This window comes from Prionailurus bengalensis, chromosome A3 (genome assembly GCF_016509475.1).
Source record: "Prionailurus bengalensis isolate Pbe53 chromosome A3, Fcat_Pben_1.1_paternal_pri, whole genome shotgun sequence".
Classification (NCBI taxonomy): Eukaryota; Metazoa; Chordata; class Mammalia; order Carnivora; family Felidae; genus Prionailurus; species Prionailurus bengalensis.
In genome coordinates this window covers 8322072-8344144 of record NC_057354.1, presented here as the reverse complement: position 1 = coordinate 8344144, position 22073 = coordinate 8322072, and the positions used below count along the sequence as shown (strand labels likewise).

Below are 22073 nucleotides of genomic sequence, written 5' to 3'. Positions count from 1 at the left end.
GTGTGTGTGTGTGTGTGTGTGTGTGTGCGCACGTGCATGTGTGTGAGCTTGTGTGGCGAGGGTGCGGTGGAAGAGTCTTTGGAAGGACAATAGCTGCTTTCACTACTGAAAAACACAAAACTCTTTCAAATATATTAAGCGGTTATATAGTTTTGTGCTTCAGAGTCTACTAAACTTGGTGTAGGCCCTAGATCTGTAGAGGACTTGCCTTCCACATCTGTGGAATAGATGGGGTTAGAATCAACCTCACAACCTGAGTAAAGCCTAAGCTTCATGGGAACAGCAATAATAATAATGTTAGCCAATCTGGGGTTCGCTGTGAGAGTAGTGAGTACACAGTTCTCAGCACGGGAGAGCATTTAGTGGATATTACCTCATAGCATTCCTGTATTGCATGCCTTGGTTTTTGCAAACTACATACAAGAGGGGCAACGTATAACCTCTCAATGATTATACCTTGTGTCCAACTTAACATTGCAATTTCAACTTGGGGAACTGTATAATTGATTAAGCCAAAGGAATATTAGTAAAGAAATGCTGGTGAGTTCAAATCCCAGTTAGCCCGGTAGGCAGATAAACCAGGGGTAATGTACTTACCTTTGTAAGCTTAAGTACCTCCTCTCACGGTGGTGATAATGGTCTTACCCACCGAGTGGGGTTTTTCTGAGGCTGACAAAGCATTGGAGGTTCCTGGCATCTACTAAAGCTCTGAAATGTTTACCATTAAAGTGATGAAGTACACGAATTGGGCTCATAAGTAATCTCTAGTATATTTGTCTCAGAGTCCTCCTCTGCCTAATTAGAGAAAAAATCTCCCTGCAATTACAGACATTGTCTCTTTGGTTTTGTCTCTCCTGGAGTATATGATCTAGTGGTGTTTACCATGGCCAGCACCCAATAAGCAAATAATAGGCAATTGATTATTGATTTTTTCCTCATTCTTTAGGGAAAGCAAAAGATCAGTATCAACGCATTTTTGTTTTCTGAGAACTTGCTGGTAAATCCTGGAGGGCTTTATTTGTGTGTCATATAGGAAGCAATTCTGTATGACAAAAATAGTAATTTCAGTCTCCACAGATTGGATTGAAACCATGGCTCCATTACTCACAAGCCGTGGCCTTGGGCAAGTTACTTAATCTCTCTGGACCTAGTTTCCTCATTCTAAAATTGGGGGTTGCTATGCCTATAGGTCAGCAAGGTTAAGATTATACTTGATTTTAAAAAAATTTTAATGTTTTATTTTATTTTTGAGAGAGAGCGAGAGAGAGAGACAGACAGAGTGTGATCAGGGGAGGGGCAGAGAGAGAGGGAGACACAGAATCCGAAGCAGGCTCCAGGCTCTGAGCTGTCAGCACAGAGCCAGACGCGGGGCTCAAACTCACAAACCGTGAGATCACGAGCTGAGCTGAAACTAAGAGTTGGATGCTTACACTGACTGAGCCACCCAGGTGCTCCAAGGTGAATACTCAAAACACCTTCCTGACACAATTAAACACTATCTTCCCAAACATTCATCTGGCCCCAAATATGCTTAATGATTTCCGAGTACAATTCAGTCCTGTTGGTAAGTTAAAGTTACATTATGGAAAAATGCATCCTAAATCCCCCAAGACGTGTTTACACAGAGAGAACTTCTTATTGAACTTTTTGAAAAAAAGTCTGTTTATTTACTTATTTATTTAGAGAATCCCAAGTAGGCTCGACACCCAGCAAGGAGCCCAACTCGAGGCTCAATCTCACGACTCTGAGATCATGACCTGAGCTGAAATCAAGAGTTGGACGCATAACTGACTGAGTCCCATCGTTGGGGAGAACTTTAGAAAAGGTTCCTCATTAAAAGAGCTGTTCCATTGCGAAAGAGATGAAAAATACAATGTGTACACTCAAGCTCATGAATCGTTCTCCTGTACAACAAAGTATAATTTATCGAGGAGCTCCTAGGTGTGTGCCAGATAATTTTACTCTCTCTACGAACATCGGCAAACTCTAAGGTAAGTGTTATTTTGCTTTTTATGTGAGAACGCTTGTTTCTTAGGGAGTTTAAGCTACACCTGAGTTTCATTCTATCCCTCCATGTATTGCCGAGTTGGTTCTTCATCTATAACATGGAAATAATAGTGGCTGTCTCTTTTATTCTCTTTTATATATATATATAATATAATTATTATATATTGTATAATATAATATATAATATATTGTTATATTATATTATATTATATATTTATATATATTATATAATTATATTATATATAAATATAAATATAATATATAAATATAATATATGCATTATATTTCTCTATATATTAATATTAATTATATATTATATATTATATATTAATTAATATATATTAATTAATATATTAATATAATATTATATTTCTCTCTATATATTCTCTATTTATATATTTATATATTATATAATATATATAAATATAATATATAATAATATAATATAATATATAATATATAATATAATATATATAATATAATATATATAATATAATATAATATATATAATTATATATATATTACATATATAATTATATATAATTAATATATATTAATATATAATATATATTATATTTCTCTCTCTATATTCTCTATTTATATTTATATATATTATATTTATATATAATATATATTGTATTTATATATAATATATATTATATTATATATTATATACATAAAAATATATATAATATATAATATATAATATATAATGGTATTATATAATTACAGTCTTGTAACTTGAATTCTAGCTTGCTTTAGGATGTCAGCTCCCTAAAGGCAGGAAGACTATCTGTCTTGTTTTCTGCTATATTCTTAGTACCTATATCTATGCTTGGATCAGTTTAGGTGCTCAATAAATGTCAAATAATATACTACAAGGTAACAGAGATTAAACGTCTTATTTGTTATAGCTGTACTTGTTTGAATTGATTGATGTTACGGTTCTAGTGAAAGACAGTTCCTAGTAAATAATATGTTTCATTACAAATCTTATATATAAAGGAATATTTTATTTCATTTTTTTCTTTTTTTCACATGTCTGAGCAAGTAGAAATCTGTACAAAGAAGATGTTCACTCTTTATTTTGTTTCTTTTTTCGTAATTTTAATGTCTGTTTTTGAGAGAGAGAGAGTGTGTGTGTGTGAGCAGGGGAGGGGCAGAGAGACAGGGAGACACAGAATCCGCAGCAGGCTCCAGGCTCTGAGCGGTTGGCATAGAGTCCGACGTGGGGCTCGAACTCACAAACGGTGAGATCATGACCTGAGCCGAAGTCGGACGCTTAACCGGCTGAGCCACCCAGGCACCCCAGTGCACTCTTTAAAGTAATATCACATCTCCACATGAAAATGGAAAGAATTTATTAAATGAGTTAATATTATGAACAGTATTTGTTGCATGGCAAATAGTATCATCTGTTATTATCAATAACAGTTTTAGAAGGTGTAGGTATAACTATCAGATCTCGAGTGAAGTTGAGCTACCTATGATAAAATCCATTGATGCTGAAAAATCCCATTGGTGCTGTATATGTTTCATCACTGACTTTTCAAATTACATTGTCAGGGTGCCTGGGTGGCTAAGTCAATTATGTGTCTGACTCTTTTTTTTTTAATTTTTTTTATAATTTTTTTTTAACGTTTATTTATTTTTGAGACAGAGAGAGACAGAACATGAAGGGGGGAGGGGCAGAGAGAGAGGGAGACACAGAATCGGAAGCAGGCTCCAGGCTCTGACCCATCAGCCCAGAGCCCGACGCGGGGCTCGAACTCACGGACCTCGAGATCGTGACCTGAGCTGAAGTCGAATGCTTAACCGACTGAGCCACCCAGGCGCCCCACGTGTCTGACTCTTGATGTCAGCGCATGTCTTGATCTCAGAGTTATGTGTTCAAGCCCCGTGTTGGGCTCCACACTGGGTGTGAAGCCTACTTAAAATCAAACCAAAATACAATTACATCACCATTGCATTATCACTTTGATACCTATTCTATGTTTTTTTTTTTAATTTTCTTTTTTTTTTTCATAATATAACTTGGCTAATTCCATCGGGGTGAAAATTGGAGAAATCCCATGATAGAATTATTACTGCTCATTACTTTGGAAGCAAAGTCCATTTTGTTTTTTGCTCCCGTAAGTCGAGAACCTGCCTTGACGTTTCTTGTTATGGCTGTTGACTTGCATGAAGCATCGTCCAGCTCTGATTGTGTTTTGCCAGAGCTTTAATAGGAACCAGCAGTGCAAACCTCCACAGGGGACAGGCACCTACGGGGAACCAGTGGAAAGTACCTCTGTGGTCTGGGTGAGTCAACTCCAGGACGAATGCAAATGGATAGCTGGTCGTTGTTCAGTATTCGTGAAGTGGGCCAAGTGAAACTATTCTGAAGCAAGAAAACTCTGGGAGAGTTCTTTTGTCCATTGGGAAAATAAAATTCAGCTAGCAGAGGACTTAAGCAGCCTTCATATAGGAGCAGATGCCAAATAGCACTCACAGTCCGGATCCTGTGACCTGATCTTCTGCTGCCGGAGAACCATACGCAAACCTCCTGCAGGCTGGTTCTTGTGCAAAGTCAAATGGTGGTGCTTCCGGCAACGAGGGGGAAGTCAATCAGAGTCTGATCCTACTGCAACTTGGACAGAATAATTTCAGATCTTGTATGTTTACGTGAACACTCACAGGGTCCCCCAGAATCCATATTTTTCCAAGACCTCTAGGTGATTTGTATGAGTATTAAATTTGAGAAGCGTGCATATTATTATCCATTTTACAGGAAAACAGATGAAACTCAGGGTAAGTATTTTGTCCAAGTTAGAAAGCCTGTCTAACTCCAAAGTTACTCTGCTTTATTTACCAAGTATAAGTTTATTGTCCCTAAAAAAAATAAGTGTTTCCCCAGGGGTGTGAATGCTTCCATGCAGGCACTTTTCCTTTTCTTTCTCTTTTCGTTTTCCCTTTCTTTCTATTCTTCCATTATTGCTTTTTCTTAAAGTTTTTTTTTTAATGTTTATTCATTTTTGAGAGACAGAGAGAGACAGAGCCTGAGCGGGGAGGGGGCAGAGAGAGGGAGACACAGAATCTGAAACAGGCTCCAGGCTCTGAGCTGTCAGCACAGAGCCCGACGCGGGGCTCAAACCCATGAACCACATCATGACCTGAGCAGAAGTCGGACGCTTAACCGACTGAGCCACCCAGATACCCCATTCTTCCATCATTGTTAATGAATGACTCTTTCTGCTCTTTTCAACGTCAGTGTTAGATGTGTGACAACTTCTTACCTTAAAGTATTAAAGGAGGGTTGTCTGGGTGGCTCAGTCCACTGGGCATCTGACTTCGGCTCAGGTCATGATCTCACCATTCATGTGTTCAAGCCCCACATCGGGGTCTGTGCTGACAGCTCAGAACTGGAGCCTGCTTCAGATTTCTTCTCTCCCTCTCTCTCTCTGCCCCTCCCCCACTCGCCTTCTGTGCCTCTCTCTCTCTCTCTCTCAAAAAGCCCATGCTTCTTATTCCAGAAGTTACCTTTCTGCCCCGCCAGCAGGAAAGCTGGGTGGCCGCATCCACACTGGGGAGCTTGAGTCAGACACTCCCTCAGAAGTGGAGTCCAAGATGAAAAGCATCTGCCAGACAGCCTTCATCTAAGGCCACTTAGGTGGCTACTCCAGGAAAACTCCAGCACACCGCTCGAGAGTTCTTTGGGATCTGATTTTCGTAACCTACTACAAAAGAAGAGATCATCAGAAAAGCTCTTCCCTACCAGCTAGAGACTTCAGAGAAAGTGGATATTTCAATAGAGATCATCTCACAAGGATCGTGCGAAGAGACATACAGTGGCCTTCTCGGCGGACGGGTAAAATCATGAGGACCTCTAAAAGTCTCATATGGCAAGTTTAAGTGGCAACTTGTATCTCAAAATCTCAGGACCTCACAGACCTACCGTGATGTTAGAAACCCGGTCTTCTCCCTTTATGTGGGAAATCTGTCTCCACTGTGGAGCTAGGGCCCCCCAGCACATACCCTGCCCACACACTTATAGCTGTGGATCTGTACATGCCCCCGCAGTCACACCCTCCCACACACACACACATTGCGGGGGCACAACCTCTTCACAAGCACACCTTCCAGCACGTGAACAAGCACCCACAACACACACCCGTATGCACCCCCGCCCAACCACACAACCCCCAGGCTTACACCCATGCATATGTGCTTATCCCTGGCACACCTCTGCCTACACACACACACACACACACACACACACACACACACTCATACATACACACACACACACCTGCAGATTTAATAGCACTTGCTGTTTTGAAGGTCTACGATGTCATTTTCCAACCCATTAAAATTTGTTTCAATGTGTATTTATTTTTGAGACGGAGAGAGACAGAGTATGAGTGGGGGAGGGGCAGAGAGAGAGGGAGACACAGCATCCGAAGCAGGCTCCAGGCTCCGAGCTGTCAGCGCAGAGCCCGATGCGGGGCTAGAACTCATGGACCACGAGATCATGACCTGAGCCGAAGTCGGACGCTTAACCGACTGAGCCACCCAGGTGCCCCCCGACCAGCCCCTTTTTGTAATCACGTATGATCTTCAGTCCAAAAGATAATGGGTCTGTATTTCCAGAAAAACCCAAAACAGGAATTTTGAATTCTCCTAACACCTACCCTCAGTCTCTGCCCCAACTCAGAGGAAGAAGGCCTGGTATATCCTGTGGTCTGGCACTGAGCCCTCTACCCGAAGTCCTTGTTCCCACTGTGGTGTGGAGAGGCACAGCTTCCCTGAACCACGAAGGCTTCGACCAGGAGGAATCGTCGTAACAACCTTTGGCTTATCTCCAAAGGGTACTTCCTCACACGGCCTGATGGAAGGTAGATACCCCATAAGGGATGTCAAAAGAATGCGTGAGATGGAATTTCTTGATAAGCCCCAGAGGGAGCATTCAGAATTTTTTCATTTTTGGCACACACCTATGTTTGTGGGGAAAAGGTGAGGGTAGCTATGAGCGATCCTTGCCATTTGAGCCATAGAGGGGTGAGGGAACCAATTACTGCACGAGGGCCCTCAAAGAACACAGCAGCCCTTAATTTTCTGCAAAAACTCCACCTGCTCACCCATCCCGCCAAATACATTGTCCACAGGGTGGTAGTTAAGGTTACAGTAAGAGAAACTTGGGTTTGAGGCATGACCCTGAACACGTGACATCCTCTCGCTGAGACTCGATTTCCATTTTCTGTAAATGGTGGTACTTCCTTCATAGAATTGCTTTGCGGATTAAATAAGACACTGCAGATGAGGCATGTGACAAGTAGTCAATAAATATTGGCAAGGAAATGTCAGCTAAATTACTATTAATCGAAGCCACAGACAGGGGAATGTCTTAGTTCCAGAAGTAGTGCTTTTGGTGGATGTTTTGGGCAGGTTTATCTGTGGTGGAATATTGGGGCCAGGGAGCATTTTTTTATATGCGTAATCCTATCTTCAGAAGCCTCTATCATGTGGGAACAAACAGAAGGTTCCTAAAGGGAAACTTTTGCCAGATGCCTTGAAAAACACACACCCAGAAGGAACGTCCAGGGATCATGGTCATCCAGTTAGTTGAAAAGTCCCTGAGGTGTTACATTCTCAAGGATGCTGCAAGAAGGTGTGAGCGGATTTTTCTATGAACCTTAACAGCGATGGCCATTTTCCAGGTTTTCTCCATAATTCAACGCTGCATCTCTCGTGGTCCACCCTAACTTAAGGCCCCTTTCCCACTATAGAACTCTATTTCTGCCACTTCTGCATCTAGGGGAAGTGGAAAATAAATATAGATGCATATGTAAGATGTTCGGGTGTGCCTTGTAAATGTGAATTTCCCTGCTCTCACCATCTCCGGGAATCACCACAAATCCTGAAGGTAAATACCACGTTGACTATCATTTTACAAATGAGGAAATGCAAGGTCAGAAATTGTGAGCGACCTTCCCAAGGTCCTGGGGTAAGCTTGTGGGAGAGCTGAAAATCAAAGCCTGTCTTCATCCATACTCTTCCACGTTCTATCTTGAGAATAATCTCTTGCCCTACTTTTGATGATTATTGCATTTTCTTTAAATCTGGATGGCAAATATGCCATTCTGCCCAGCACGGGAGCCTAGAATATTTTGAGAAATCCTAAAATGGGGACATTTGCACCAGCTACAGAAGCCGAAGGGGCTCCCGAAAGTCCCCCTTGAATGCAAACTGGTGTAGCAACTATGGAAAACAGTATGGGGGTTCCTCAAAAAAAAAACAGGATTACCATACGATTCAGTAATTCCATTACTGGGTATTTGCCCAAAGGAAACATGAATTGGAAAAGATATATGCACCCCTATGTTTATTGCAGCATTATTTATAGTAGCCAAATATGGAAACCACTCAAGTGTCCATAAATAGATTAATGAACATAACAGAGGTGGTAGGTATATATTCAGTGGAATATTATTCAGCCATAAAAAGGAATGAGATCTTGCCATTTGCAACAACAGGGGTAGATCTAGAGGGTCTAATGGTAAGTGAAATAAGTTAGTGACAGAAAGACAAATACCATACGATTTCACTCACGTGTGGAATTTAAGAAACAAAACAAAGGAAGAAAGAATTAAAAAAAAATCAAGCAAAGGCCAGAGTCTTTTCTTGGTTTTTTTTTTTAAGCTTATTTATTTATTTTTGACAGAAAGACAGAGAGAGCAAGCGGGGGAGGGGCAGACAGAGGGAGAGGGAGAGAGAGATTCCCAAGCAGGCTCTGCACCGTCAGCACGGAGCCCGATGTGGGGCTTGACCTCACACACCGTGAGATCACGGCCTGAGCTGCAACCAGGAGTTGGAGGCTTAACCCACTGAGCCACCCAGGCGCCCCCAACAAGCAGACTCTTAAGCATAGAGAACAAACTGATGGTTACCAGAGGGCGGGGGTGGGGGATGGGTGAGACAGGTGGTGGGGAATAAGAACACACTTATCACGATGAGCGCGGAATTGTTGAACAAGAATCGCTCAATCGCCATATCATACACCTGAAATTAATATGACACTGCACGTTAATTAGGGGGGAATGAAAAACAGAAAGCCCGCCTCCCAGCTCAACAAGTAGAGATCATGTGACTAACCCCAGCCAATCGGATGCTCCGGCTGAGGGCTCCGAAGAAGAGCCTGCGGTCCTGATTGCTGGTCGGGTAGTGAGAGGCCCCCAGGGAATCAAATGTGCTCTGCCGGCCGTGCTGTGGCGGTCGCCCGGACTCCGAATCCAACCAGACTTTCCTTTTGCTGCAATTCGGACCACAGCGTGGCTGCTTAATCTCCCTCGAGGTCTGCCCGCTTGTCCAGATCTGCTTATGCAGCTCTGCCATCCATTCCGTGGGCTCCGCAATATCCCATCGACAACTTCCTTTTCTGCTTTGGTTAGCCGTCATGGACGTCTGTTACTCAAACACAAGAAATCTGACCGACTGTGGCCACACGGTAAAGAAAAGAGGCCGTGTGCTTTGCAAATGTGGCAGGGGTGTCCTCCCTTCAACCTTGCAAGGGTCCTGAGCAGCTGCCCGTTTCTGAGACTTGCCAAGCCCTGGCGGTAAACAGACTTTTCATAAAGACTCTTGGAATATCGGCATCTTTCTTTTTGAATCAATAAGAGAATTGTCCATTTTCTTTTCCAGGCTTAATGAATACAGACAGGGCTGGCGGGGCGTCCTCAGTAAGGTTGGAAGCCGGGAGTCGTTCCTGGGATCCAGCTCACTGTCTGCCGTGCTCTTGCGGTCACCCGGCCCCTTCCTGCCCCAGCTCAATGGCCTAGTTAGTGCAGTGGGTAAAAGGGACTAATTTAAGTCAGACCAATGGAGTTTCAATCCAGCTCCTCTACTTCCTGGCTGTGCAACCGTGGGCAAATCACTCAGCATCTCTGTGTCTCAGTTTCTTAATCTACAAAATATGGATTATGAGACTACCTACCTCCTAACGCGGTTAAAACGATTCAAGGAGTTAATTCATGTCAAACACCTGGAATAATGTCTTGCCCCTTGTAAATGCCAGGCAAATGTTAGCTCTTGACGTATTTTCATCATGTCTAATTTTTCCCCCTTTTTAAATGTTTATTCATTTTTTAAGAGACAGAGAGAGACCGAGCATGAGAGAGAGGGGGAGACACAGAATCCGAAGCAGGCTCCAGGCTCCGAGGTGTCAGCACAGAGCCCGACGCGGGGCCCGAACTCACAAACTGTGAGACCATGACCTGAGTCAAAGTCGGACACTTAACCGACTGGGCCACCCAGGCGCCCCATCGTCATATCTAATACACACTTGTCCTTGTCCCCTTTCTCCTGTCAAGACCAGCTTTCAGAAAAGAATCTGGTATTGTGTATGGATCTCAGTCTGAATTTGTTTCTCTCAGTGGGATATCCTCAAGTGAAGCCCATTCTCTAACCGTGAATTTCCTGGTAAGAGAACTGGAGGTGTTTCTAGAAGTTCAGGGGATATTTTCAGGGACATAAGAGTCTGCACTCATAGAACTCAATGACAATTCCACCTATACACGGTCAAGGCTGCAAGTGGACGTACAGGAATTAAATTCAGTCTTTGAAACATATCAGAAGACATATGTATGGAGGGGAATTGTTTTTTATCCTTGAGATAAATAAGCAATTGACGGAGTGAAACAAAAAGGCTCCCTGCCTGTTCTGAAGACTAATGATCAGTGAGTCCATAGAGTTTCACCGTTAACAATGGTGACATTGATGAAACATTGTTTCATCCTGGGGAGTGTCACTTTTACTTACATAACACTTACAATCAGTTCATCTCACCAACATAAATAAGTCTGTTAGCCTCATGCCCCGGCCTGTGAGTTGATTTCAAAACCATTCAATTCTCAAATAAAGCCGCTCGTGTGTTTTGTTTTGTTTTTTTTCCTATATGAAGTCCGAGTGACTCAGATATTTTGTTATTCAACAAGATGACTCCGCCATGACTCAGGCAACAGAGCTAGGGACATTTTCTGAGGTCTCAAGTCTGGAGCCCAAAAGAAAATGAGTTCTTTCCTAAACGACTTTTCTCTAAAATGAAAAGGTGTGTGTGTCTTCCTGTTGTCAAAATCCTGGTTTGAATCTCAAAGGAGGAGAGTCGTGGTTGGAAGAGCGGACTTGGCCTCAGAGGCAGTTGGGCTCAAATCCCAGCCCCAGAACTGATCAGCCTTTGGAAAGCGATAGCATCTCTCCCAGCCTCTGCTTCCTCATCAGTGAAAAGGAGAATGTTACCAAATTCATGGGTAGTTGTATGGATACCACTTAGCGGAGTGCCCAGCACAGGCCAAGTAGTATAAGGGTCTGTTTTGCTTCCAGCTAGAACTTCATGGCACAAAAGGACATCGCACTCAGATGGGAGAGCATGTCCTCACTTCTGTCGAAAACCGCGGTTGCAGGAGGGAAGAATTCTAACGGAAGTGGTATTGTCTCTGGCTCCATTTTACCCTTACTCTCTGGAAAGGTAGGTTGTGCCTTGGAGTGGATTTCAAATGCGAGTTCACTAGCAAGGGTTGTCGGGTAGTCTGTTGCTTCAGCGGCCTGGGGTTTTATCGAATTGGAACAAGTTTAGCAGAACAACTTTTTGTGGGGAAAGGTAGTTCTTTATTCTGTTCCGGCACCTTCTTTTTCCCCCCATGGTAAAGTCTTTGTTTTTCTGTTGTTGATCTTAGGTGTAAGCCTCCTTGGTTTCACATCCTTCCTTGGCAAAATAAACAGTTGGTACCTCTCTGGTGATACTGCTCCCCAGTCTGTATTTTATTTTATTTTTTTTAATTTTTTTTCAACGTTTTTAATTTATTTTTGGGACAGAGAGAGACAGAGCATGAACGGGCGAGGGGCAGAGAGAGAGGGAGACACAGAATCGGAAACAGGCTCCAGGCTCTGAGCCATCAGCCCAGAGCCCGACGCGGGGCTCGAACTCACGGACTGCGAGATCGTGACCTGGCTGAAGTCGGACGCTTTACCGACTGCGCCACCCAGGCGCCCCCCCCAGTCTGCATTTTAAAAAAAATGTATTGGGATGTGAAATTCAAAGGATTGAGAACTATTCATATCATGTCAAGCAACTCTCCCTGTTATCCCAAGTATAGTATGCTTCTGTGTCCCTCTGCTATCTTAATACCTTCGGCCCAGGAGATACAAATAGAACATTTTTTTTTTTGATCAGGAAAAATCAACCAGGATATTTTAATGAGGACAATGAATGAAGGCACAGAAGATCAAACCCAGTTTCTAAAGCGACTATCTCCTACTATTTTGTCACCCGTGAACTTTCAAGGAACTATCTTCCACTAACCCTTATAAAATCATGGTCTCTGCTGACTAATAATCTCATGAAAGACACCGAGAGGTTCGTGCCAGGCAGTGATGACAGATCCCAATGCAAACCTTCCCAGAATCGTGACTCAGGGAAGCCCATGTGAAAGGTAAAAAAGTGACAGAGTGAAAAATGGTTTCTCTCCCTTACCGCACAGGCCTGGCCCCTTGGCAGCCATGATCGTATATGACAATGGATTGTGGCCATACCTTCCGGAGTGACAATGGATTCAAATGGGCCACTTGGATCTTACTCTGAAGCATTTCATCGATTTGGGATTTGGGAAACAGCACGCTCGTTAGTGCGAACTGGTCTCTTGATCAGAAGTTATGGAGAGACCACCCATCATTCCCCACCCCTCTGTCACTGAATCAGTAGAGGAAGAAAATTTTCAGAGATAAAGAAGGTTGTAGCAGCTGAGCCGAGCGGAGAAAAGGAGGGAGGGTCCTGATGGTTGACTAGTTCCCATTTGCAGGCCTTTCTTGAGGCCCCGTGTGGATGGACCTTTTGGAGTTGCGGGTGGAAATTTAATTTAGATTCTTTCAGTTATAAGCAACAGAAACTGGTGCCGACTATCCTAACCAGTAAGAGAATTTATCTGGCATATGACAGAGGCTTGCCAAAGTGTTGCAAGGTGAGGATGTGAAAGGATTCGGAAAGAAGCCCACCGCTAGAGGATTGTCAGCACCGAGGCTGCAGGACAAGGAGACCGGGAGCGGCATTCAGCAGGTATCATTGGAACACCAGCAGGATATTTGATCAGCATTCTCGCTTGCAGGTTCTTAAGACTCAAAGCGCTTGGACATTTTTATTGCTCAAATAGCTGGGTGAATCACACGTTCCGGTGACCCTCTCGGGCATCTGGATTTGAGACTCAGGATTGTTCACAAAAGTCACCTTGGCTCCCATTCAGAATAAACCGTGTTCTGCAGATGGGTACCGGTGAATGCTGCAAATTTCACGTCCTCTGAATATACTCCGAACTTCTTAGGGAGCCAAGACAAGAGGAAATCATTGAATGGGGCGGGTTTCAAATGAGTAAGCATTTCACTTTCAAACGATCTCAGCAACACTTCCTTGTTTTGTTCTAGGTAACTCGAAACTTTTGAGACTGAATTGTTTTGCTCAGGAGAACAACGTTATCTCAGTGTGCGTGTATCTCCTTTCTGATCTGAGAAGTACTGGGCTTGGAGCACCAGGTGGATAACGTTTGTATCAGCAAATGCTCATTACGTGATCATGGATTTTGGACAAGGACAGAATTGATAGGGAAAGAATTAAAGCGTTAGCAGCTCATCCCAGGCAGTTAGGAAATGCAACAAATTTAAAATAAGCCAACAAAAACCATCTGCAATCATATGACCCAGGAAAAAACAAACAGTAGATTGTTTTAGAAAGAAAACTTTTAGGGGCCCCTAGGTGGACAAGTCGGTTGAGTGTCCGACTTCGGCTCAAGTCATGATCTCACAGTTTCTGGGTTTGAGCCCCACTTTGGGCTCTGTGCTGGCAGCTCGGAGCCTGGAGCCTGCTTCTGATTCTGTGTCTCCCTCTCTCTCTGCCCCTCCCCTGTTCATGCTCTGTCTCTGTCTCTCAATAATAAATAAATGTTTTAAAAAATTTTATTGAACTGTAATATACATACAAAAAAAGAGTCACTTTTGAAATTAAAAAAAGTATCTGTTACTTTTTTTATAGATTCTTTTTTTTTAATTTTTTTTTCAACGTTTTATTTTATTTTTGGGACAGAGAGAGACAGAGCATGAACGGGGGAGGGGCAGAGAGAGAGGGAGACACAGAATCGGAAACAGGCTCCAGGCTCTGAGCCATCAGCCCAGAGCCCGACGCGGGGCTCGAACTCACGGACCGCGAGGTCGTGACCTGGCTGAAGTCGGACGCTTAACCGACTGCGCCACCCAGGCGCCCCATAGATTCTTTTTTTTTTAATGTTTATTTATTTTTGAGAGAGAGAGCGAGAGCATGAGAGACAGAATCTGAAGCTAGGCTCCAGGCTCTGAGCTGTCAGCACAGAGCCCGACGCGGGGCTCGAACCCACAAACGGTGATCATGACCTGAGCTGAAGTCAGACGCTTAACTGACTGAGCCCCCCAGGCGCCCCAAAAGTATCTATTACTTAATCAGGGACTGTATCCAATGTGGAAAACTTGAACATGAAGCATCCTACTTTTGCGTATGAATTAGAGATCTTTAAAATGAAATGTACCTTCAGATTCATTTTTTTTTTCTTTTCTTACACTTGAAATAGAACTGCCCCATAGCATTTTCAGCAGATGGAGATGCCTCCTTCAGGATTAAGATCTTCGCAGGATTCCTAAAATTTTTAGTCCTTAGTTTACTGAACCCATCACAACATAAGCCACGGTGAAAGTGCCTGCAGCTGAGAATATAAGAGTAATTCATATAACCCAGTGAAAAGAAACACAAATTCCTGTAATGTAAACCGCGTTACCCAGGGCAAGGCGAGTCCCGGAAGTCCCCTACCAGGAGCACTAAGAACACCTGAGTCACGAACGCCTGAGTGTGTCCTAACTGCACCTGAGCCCCCTTCATGCTTCCCATAGTGGCACCTGCCCTCAGTCCCCAACTTAGGAGAACTCGTCGTGGGTTATGCTGGGTCTGGCAGCTTTCTTCCCCTATGCAGATGTTGGTGTTTGGCAGGCTTTAGAGGCTGCACAGATGTTCTCTGAAAACATTTGCAAGGAATACCTTAAAGATTAGCAAGTGAGTACTATGGATTTCAGCAGTCCTGGACTCAAAACGTTTCACAGACTGTGCAGATAGGGTAGCTGTGTTAAGCAGTCAGGTATGAAAGCCGTACGGAGTGTGGGAAGGCCACCGGGGTCGTAGATCACTTAGCAGTTAGGGTCTAAATGAGATTATAAATCAACTGTGACTAATAATTAAACTGATATTTGACAATCCCCAGGAAGCTGGCCCTCGGGACAAATGTCTTTCCCGGAGACACACCTGACGTCCCTCAACGTAGCCAGACCACCCCCCCTCTGCCCCGGAATATATCACTGGTTCTTCAGGTGAGCTCCCGGGGTTTAGGGAGGAGGTCGCATGAAAAATTCTTTAATATAGAATGAAACTCACTCTAGCAGGTGCTCAGGCTGTGAGGGAGACCGAGCGAGGGAAGAACAGGAATCCCAGCCTAGACTCTTCCCGAGGACAAATGCTGGATGTGTCTTGTTTGCCAACGTACGCCTGAAACTTAGCACAATGACTGACACACAGATGACATTCGGGCCCCTTGCTCAGAAGATCCCCACACTCGGTCTAATGCTCTGCTGTTGCCCTACAGAAATTCTTAATGATACTCGAACAATTCCTCCTCCCCACCATTTTCATTTTGTGCTACGACCTGCAAATTATGTGCCTGCTCCTGGTAACTTCAATAAATAACATGCTGAATGCATGAATGAATGAATGAATGAATGAATAAGGGCAGGTCCCTCTTTCCTCGCCTCTTTAAATTCTGGATGGAGGTGGAAAAAAAAATAAGTTTTTTCTTCACTCGATCTAAAATTCACCTCCCTCGTTTTAATTTGTCAGATCGAGACTGATCTCTTCCATCGATAAATGACAATGGGGGCCATTCATTCATTTCAGGGGAAAGCCCTCCTCTACCTACACACAACTGGTCTGACCCTGTTCTGCAACAGAACGATTTCCTAAGAATTGGATTCAGGAAACTCCCAAAGGGGATTACTTAGTCTTAAGTAAGAGTGATGGGAGACATCAATATTTGAGTCCTGGTTGGACTCCACAGGAATCGGCCCTGCTCTTTTCTGAGTTCATTAAAAAAAAAAAAAAAATAGTGGAGGGGCACCTGAGTGGCTCAGTCCGTTGAGCATCCAACTTGGGCTCAGGTCATGATCTTGCAGTTCGTGAGTTCGAGTCCCACATCAGGCTGGCTGCTGTCAGTGCAGAGCCCGCTTCCTTTCCTCGCTTCCTCTCTCTCTGCTCCCCCTTGCTTGCGCTCTCTCTCAAAAATATATAAAACATTAAAAAATGGTGGAGTTCAATCTTAGAGGGGAAATCTGTTCTACCGATAACTGATCTATAATGGTGTTGTGTATCTTTAAGGCCTTGTCTTATATCCCTGCCTTGACCTCTCTTTCCACACTGGCCATTGGCCTCACCAACAGCTGTGCAAAGAGCACCTTACTCATCTCTGCCTTACCTCTAGAGGATTTTCTGCTGGCTGCAGGTAGCTCCCGCAACCCTTCTGGTACCAGAACAAAGTGCAAGAAAGGTAACACCCCAGGGCAACCCTCGACCAAACCAGAAAGGGTAGGGAAGTGCTATTTCTGTGGTGAGAACAATTCTATGATATGTGGTGCAAGGTGCCCTGAAGGGTTCCCAGGAAGGGTAAGTCCAGTTGGCCACGGGGTAACTAGCTCAGTAAACAGCCCTTGGAACAGCATCCTGGCCCAGCCTTTTTCACTTTCCCCAGCCCCCTCCCTACCCCCTGTTCCAGTTCTCCAGAGTCACTTCCCAATATTGACTCCCTGTGGCAAGCCTTTGTCTCAGGCTCCGTTCAGACATTGCTGTTGCTAGAACATGTCAGCTAATACTCTTTTGGTTATAAATCACAGAAAATTAAGGCAAGTCCCATTAGGCACATAAAGAATTGACTCATGTCACTGAGAAGTTCAGGAGGAGAGCTAGCCGAGCTTAGTGGGACCAGGGCAACACTTGAGAAGTCAAGCCTTATTTTACCTCTCTCCATTCCTCGGCCGCACTTGTGTGTTGGCTCCATTTTTCAGATGAGCTCACTCTTTATAAGGCAAGATGCTGGCCACTGTTCTGGAATTTACATTCCTATAGTTTCACAGCCAGCAGGGAGAGATGTCTTCTGGCGCCCATGCTAATCAGAAGCCCTGGCTCTGATTGGCCTAAATTTGGTCATATGCTGATTGCTGAACAATCAATCACGCGGCCACAATTTGCTGATTGGCTGAAGCCTGTTCTTAGGCTCTACTCCTAGGACAGCGTTAGAGCCCATCCAGATCACATGGACTGATTGGGAGTATATTAGTCTGGGTTCTCCAGAGAAACAGAACCAGTAGAATGTGGATGGATAGATAGATAAATAGATAGATAGAGGATAGATAGAAAGATGGATGGAAAGATAGATAGAAAGTTAGAAAGATGGGGCGCCTGGGTGGCTCAGTCGGTTAAGTGTCCGACTTCGGCTCAGGTCGTGATCTCGAGGTCCGTGAGTTCGAGCCCCGTGTCGGGCTCTGGGCTGACAGCTCAGAGCCTGGAGCCTGCTTCTGATTCTGTGTCTCCCTCTCTCTCTCTGACCCTCCCCCATTCATGCTCTGTCTCTCTCTGTCTCAAAAATAAATAAAGTTTAAAAAAAATTTTTTTTAAAGAAAGAAAGAAAGATAATTATCAAAAAGTGGTTTATGTGATTATGGAGATAAATCCCAAGATCCGCAGTTGGCATGCCAGAAACCCAGGAGAGCTGATGTGTCAGTTCAAGGCTGAAAACTGGAAAGGACCAGTGTCCCAGCTCAGTAGGCAGGCAGGAGGAGTTCACTCTTATGCCATCTTTTTGTTCTATTCAGATCTTCTATTGATTGGATGAGGCCAACCCACGTTAGGAAGGGCTTTACTCTGTCTAGGGTTCACATATTAATTTCAGTCAAAAACATTTACAGACACACACAAGGTAATGTTTGGCCAAATGTCTCTGCAAGTTGCATGTTAAAGTGACCACTGGAGGGAGTTAGAGGAAGATCTCTAAACCAAAATCAGCGCCATTGCCAGAAGGGGAAATGCATGTGGGGGCAGCAAATGCCATGTATTTAGGAAGAGTAGTTCTTCTTGGACAGATAATCAAATGGTGTGTGTGTGTGTGTGTGTATTTGATAATATAATATATAATATATTTGATAATATAAAATATATAAATATAAAATATATTTGACAATATATATAAATATAATATATATTTGATAATTATCTACCTATATATATATAAAACATATAAGTATATGTCTCCATATATCTATATATCTCTGTTTAATACCGAGTTAATGATAAAAAATTATATTTAGGTATAGTTTAAATTAGCAAAATAATTTCTTATAACAAACATTTACAGATTAAATGAATGCTACTTCTCATAGCAACCATGTTTTATAAGATTTGTGCTCATCATGTTAAAGATTGAGTTTATAGAAATTTTTAAAAATTGTAGTTAACTATTTAATACTTCAGGGAGCTTCTTACTCCTCCTCAGAGACTTAGGACAATAATGTCAAGAACTTATTTCAATATAAATCCTTTGCTTCTGACGATTGAGATCCTGCAATTAGGAGAATGTGAGAATTATCTAGCCTTCTTTACTGAGAAGGTAAGAGTGTAGTCCTGTCTTGAAAAAGAAGTTTCCCAGAGCACCTGGCTGGCTCAGTCAGTGGAGTGTCTGACTTTGGCTCAGGTCATGATCTCATCGTTCATGAGTTTGAGCCCCGCGTCGGGCTCTGTGCTGACCGCTCAGAGCCTGAAGCCTGCTTCAAATTCTGTCTCTCCCTCTCTCTCCATCCCTCCCCATTTGTGCTTTGTCTCTCTCTCTCTCTCTCTCAAAAATAAATAAACATTAAAAAATTTTTTTTTAAAAAGGAAAAGAAGTTTCTCTGTGATAGGGTCCCCTCTCTAAGGAAAAGAAAAAAAAAAAAAAAAAAACAACCAACCAAACCACAATAAAAAACCTCAAGGATGGGGCGCCTGGGTGGCGCAGTCGGTTAAGCGTCCGACTTCAGCCAGGTCACGATCTCGCGGTCCGTGAGTTTGAGCCCCGCGTCAGGCTCTGGGCTGATGGCTCAGAGCCTGGAGCCTGTTTCCCATTCTGTGTCTCCCTCTCGCTCTGCCCCTCCCTCGTTCATGCTCTGTCTCTCTCTGTCCCACAAAAATAAATAAACGTTGAAAAAAAAAAAAAAACTTTAATAAAAAAAAAAACAAAAAAAACCAAAAAACCTCAAGGTAACCTGGCTATACGCGTACATGACATCTCTCACGACCCTGTAACATGAGACCACTTAATCAGACTACATGTTTGTGTGTTACCATATATGGGAGACAAAGAAGTAAAAAATGTATGAAAAACAATGCATGTGGCCTTTGGGGCTCAGTTCGTCACGTATGAACCCAACTGAGCTGTGCCGACACGAATAAAGTTGCTTCCTGGAAAGGAAAGCCTTGGGGGGTCACGACTCTGTGCAAGAATCCTGCTACATCCCAAATATTATTAAAGTAACATATAATCATTAAAAGAAATTTAAGAAAGTACAAAAAAGAAAACATTGGATTTCATGTCACCACCCAGTGACAGCTGCTCAGAATAGTTGTGTATTTCTTTCTATATATTCTGTCTGTGGTTCTAGTTAGAATCACATGTTCTATCACGTGTTCACCTTATAGCTTGCATCAGGTTTCACTACATCTTGCATTTCTACATATTGATTAGCTTAATACTAATTTCTACCTGACTAAACATGAATCCATATTCACTTTCTAAAGTTTAGAAAATACAGAAAAGTATAAAGATGGAAGTAAAAAGTTCTATTTAATTCCTGATACCTCCTATATAAAATCACTGTTACATATTAACATTTTTACATATTTCATTCCTATACGTTTCTAAGTGTCTGTCTCATATAGAAATGATTTTTAAAAACAAAATTGGAATTGGAATTTTGCATCTGACCTGTTTTTGTTTTTTTTTTGTTTTTTTTTTTAAATTTTTTTTTTTTTTTTTTTTAACGTTTATTTATTTTTGGGACAGAGAGAGACAGAGCATGAATGGGGGAGGGGCAGAGAGAGAGGGAGACACAGAATCGGAAACAGGCTCCAGGCTCTGAGCCATCAGCCCAGAGCCCGACGCGGGGCTCGAACTCACGGACCACGAGATCGTGACCTGGCTGAAGTCGGACGCTTAACCGACTGCGCCACCCAGGCGCCCCAACATCTGACCTGTTTTTCCACGTTTCCCTCTGCTGTTACTTTTTAGGATGGGCGTTGTGACACGTGCATATTGCGGTGAGTATCCTATGGGCCACTTAAACTGGTCTCTTTTGCCAAACCCTTCAGAGTAGTAGAAATGCTTCATTTTTATAATCACCGCTTTCCTACGCACTCTTGGAATAGTCTATTTCTGCTTTTAGACCTATGTTCTCAGAATAGGTGACCAGAAGTAGAATTATTCCTAAACAATAAAAATGGCGTTTCATTTTATTTAACTGCTCTCTACACATGTCTCAGCATTCACTTCTCTCCTAGTGGCAGTGAGTGAGCGTGGGGCAGAGGCTGCTTTTTATTCCCCCTCTTTGGCCTCAGTGCCCGCCAAGTATTTTGCTCAAGGAGAGACCCCCAGAAGCGTTAGGAGTTGACAACACTGATTCCCATGATGTCTTCAATCCTGTCCTTTGCTCGTCAGCAAAACGGAGTCAGGTTTCTTGCCAAGACTCAGCCTGATGCCTCTGAGGCTCTCCCAGCCCCAGGCAGTGGCCACTTCTCACCAGTGTCCCTTCTCTCTTCCTCCATCAGTTTCCATTTCCATGTGGGGCCCTCCCAGGTGACTGGCATTCTGTGGCTGTGGTTTATGATGGTTCTGGTGCTGGCTTCAGCTGATGGCTCTTCATTAAATGTGCTTTACAAAATAAAAAGCATTGAAAATCAGCTCAGCGTCCTTATGTTGGCGTTGCGTGTGCTGTGGCCATGTAGCAAGTGGATTTTTTTTCTTCAGGTAGTTTCACCCGCACAGCTGTCTGTGCTGAGCACAGGGATCCTGCAACATTTTTCTTTCCATCTACTGATCATCTCAGCTGAATTTACCATGGCTAAAGAGTAACTTTCTTTTAAAAGTCACATCTCTTCGGGGTTCTTTGTGTCAAACACCAGAACTCCCTATAGATAGATATAGCACAAGAATTTGAAAAAGGACGTTGAAATGTGGACAGACCCTTGGTGAGGTGGCCAGGGATCCACAGTGGACACAAAAGAGCCAGGGATGCCATTGAGATGACCTTGCCAGGCTGCTCTGGCTGTCTGGAGTGGAATCTCCTGGACACCTGGCACCTGCCTCCATTGCTCTCCCCTCATTGGTCACTGGCCTGTCACTGGTGAATCTGATTGGCTGGACTCTGATCACAGGCCTGCATCCGAGCTTCAAGGATGCTAGGAAATTGAGTCCCGACTTCCAGAATGGAGGGGTGACACTCATCACCTGGAAATGTTAAATATGGAGAAAAGTATTCAAAAGACAACAGATGCCCACTCCAGCACAAAACAGATCCTTTTTATGAATAGCATCTATGTGAAGAGGTTACCTGGCTCAATACGAGGTTCTTGTTGAACGAATCAAATTTATATTTTAATTTGAAGATATGTAGTGACTGGTACTTATAACAAGTTCTGACTCGTTTCTTTTTTTAAAAAATTTTTAATGTTTATTTATTTTTGATAGAGACAGAGCATGAGCGGGGGAGGGGCAGAGAGAGAGGGAGACACAGAATCCAAAGCAGGCTCCAGGATCTGAGCTGTCAGCACAGAGCCCGACGCGGGGCTCGAAGTCACGAACTGTGAGATCATGACCTGAGAGGAAGTCGGACGCTCAACCGACTGAGCCACCCAGGTGCCCCAATGACTGACTCCTTGCTTAATATGAAAATTGCTACAGGCA

General features: G+C 43.3%; 1 protein-coding gene across 1 annotated transcript in view; it reads left to right on the top strand.

Moving 5' to 3' along the window:
* The first annotated feature begins 9777 nt into the window (after positions 1-9777).
* PFDN4 (prefoldin subunit 4) overlaps positions 9778-22073 on the top strand; it is a 29368-nt gene continuing 17072 nt past the window's right edge. The window contains exon 1 of the mRNA XM_043553640.1: positions 9778-9783. The gene's annotated coding sequence lies outside the window, so the exon portion shown is untranslated. The remainder of the gene's footprint in view (positions 9784-22073) is intronic.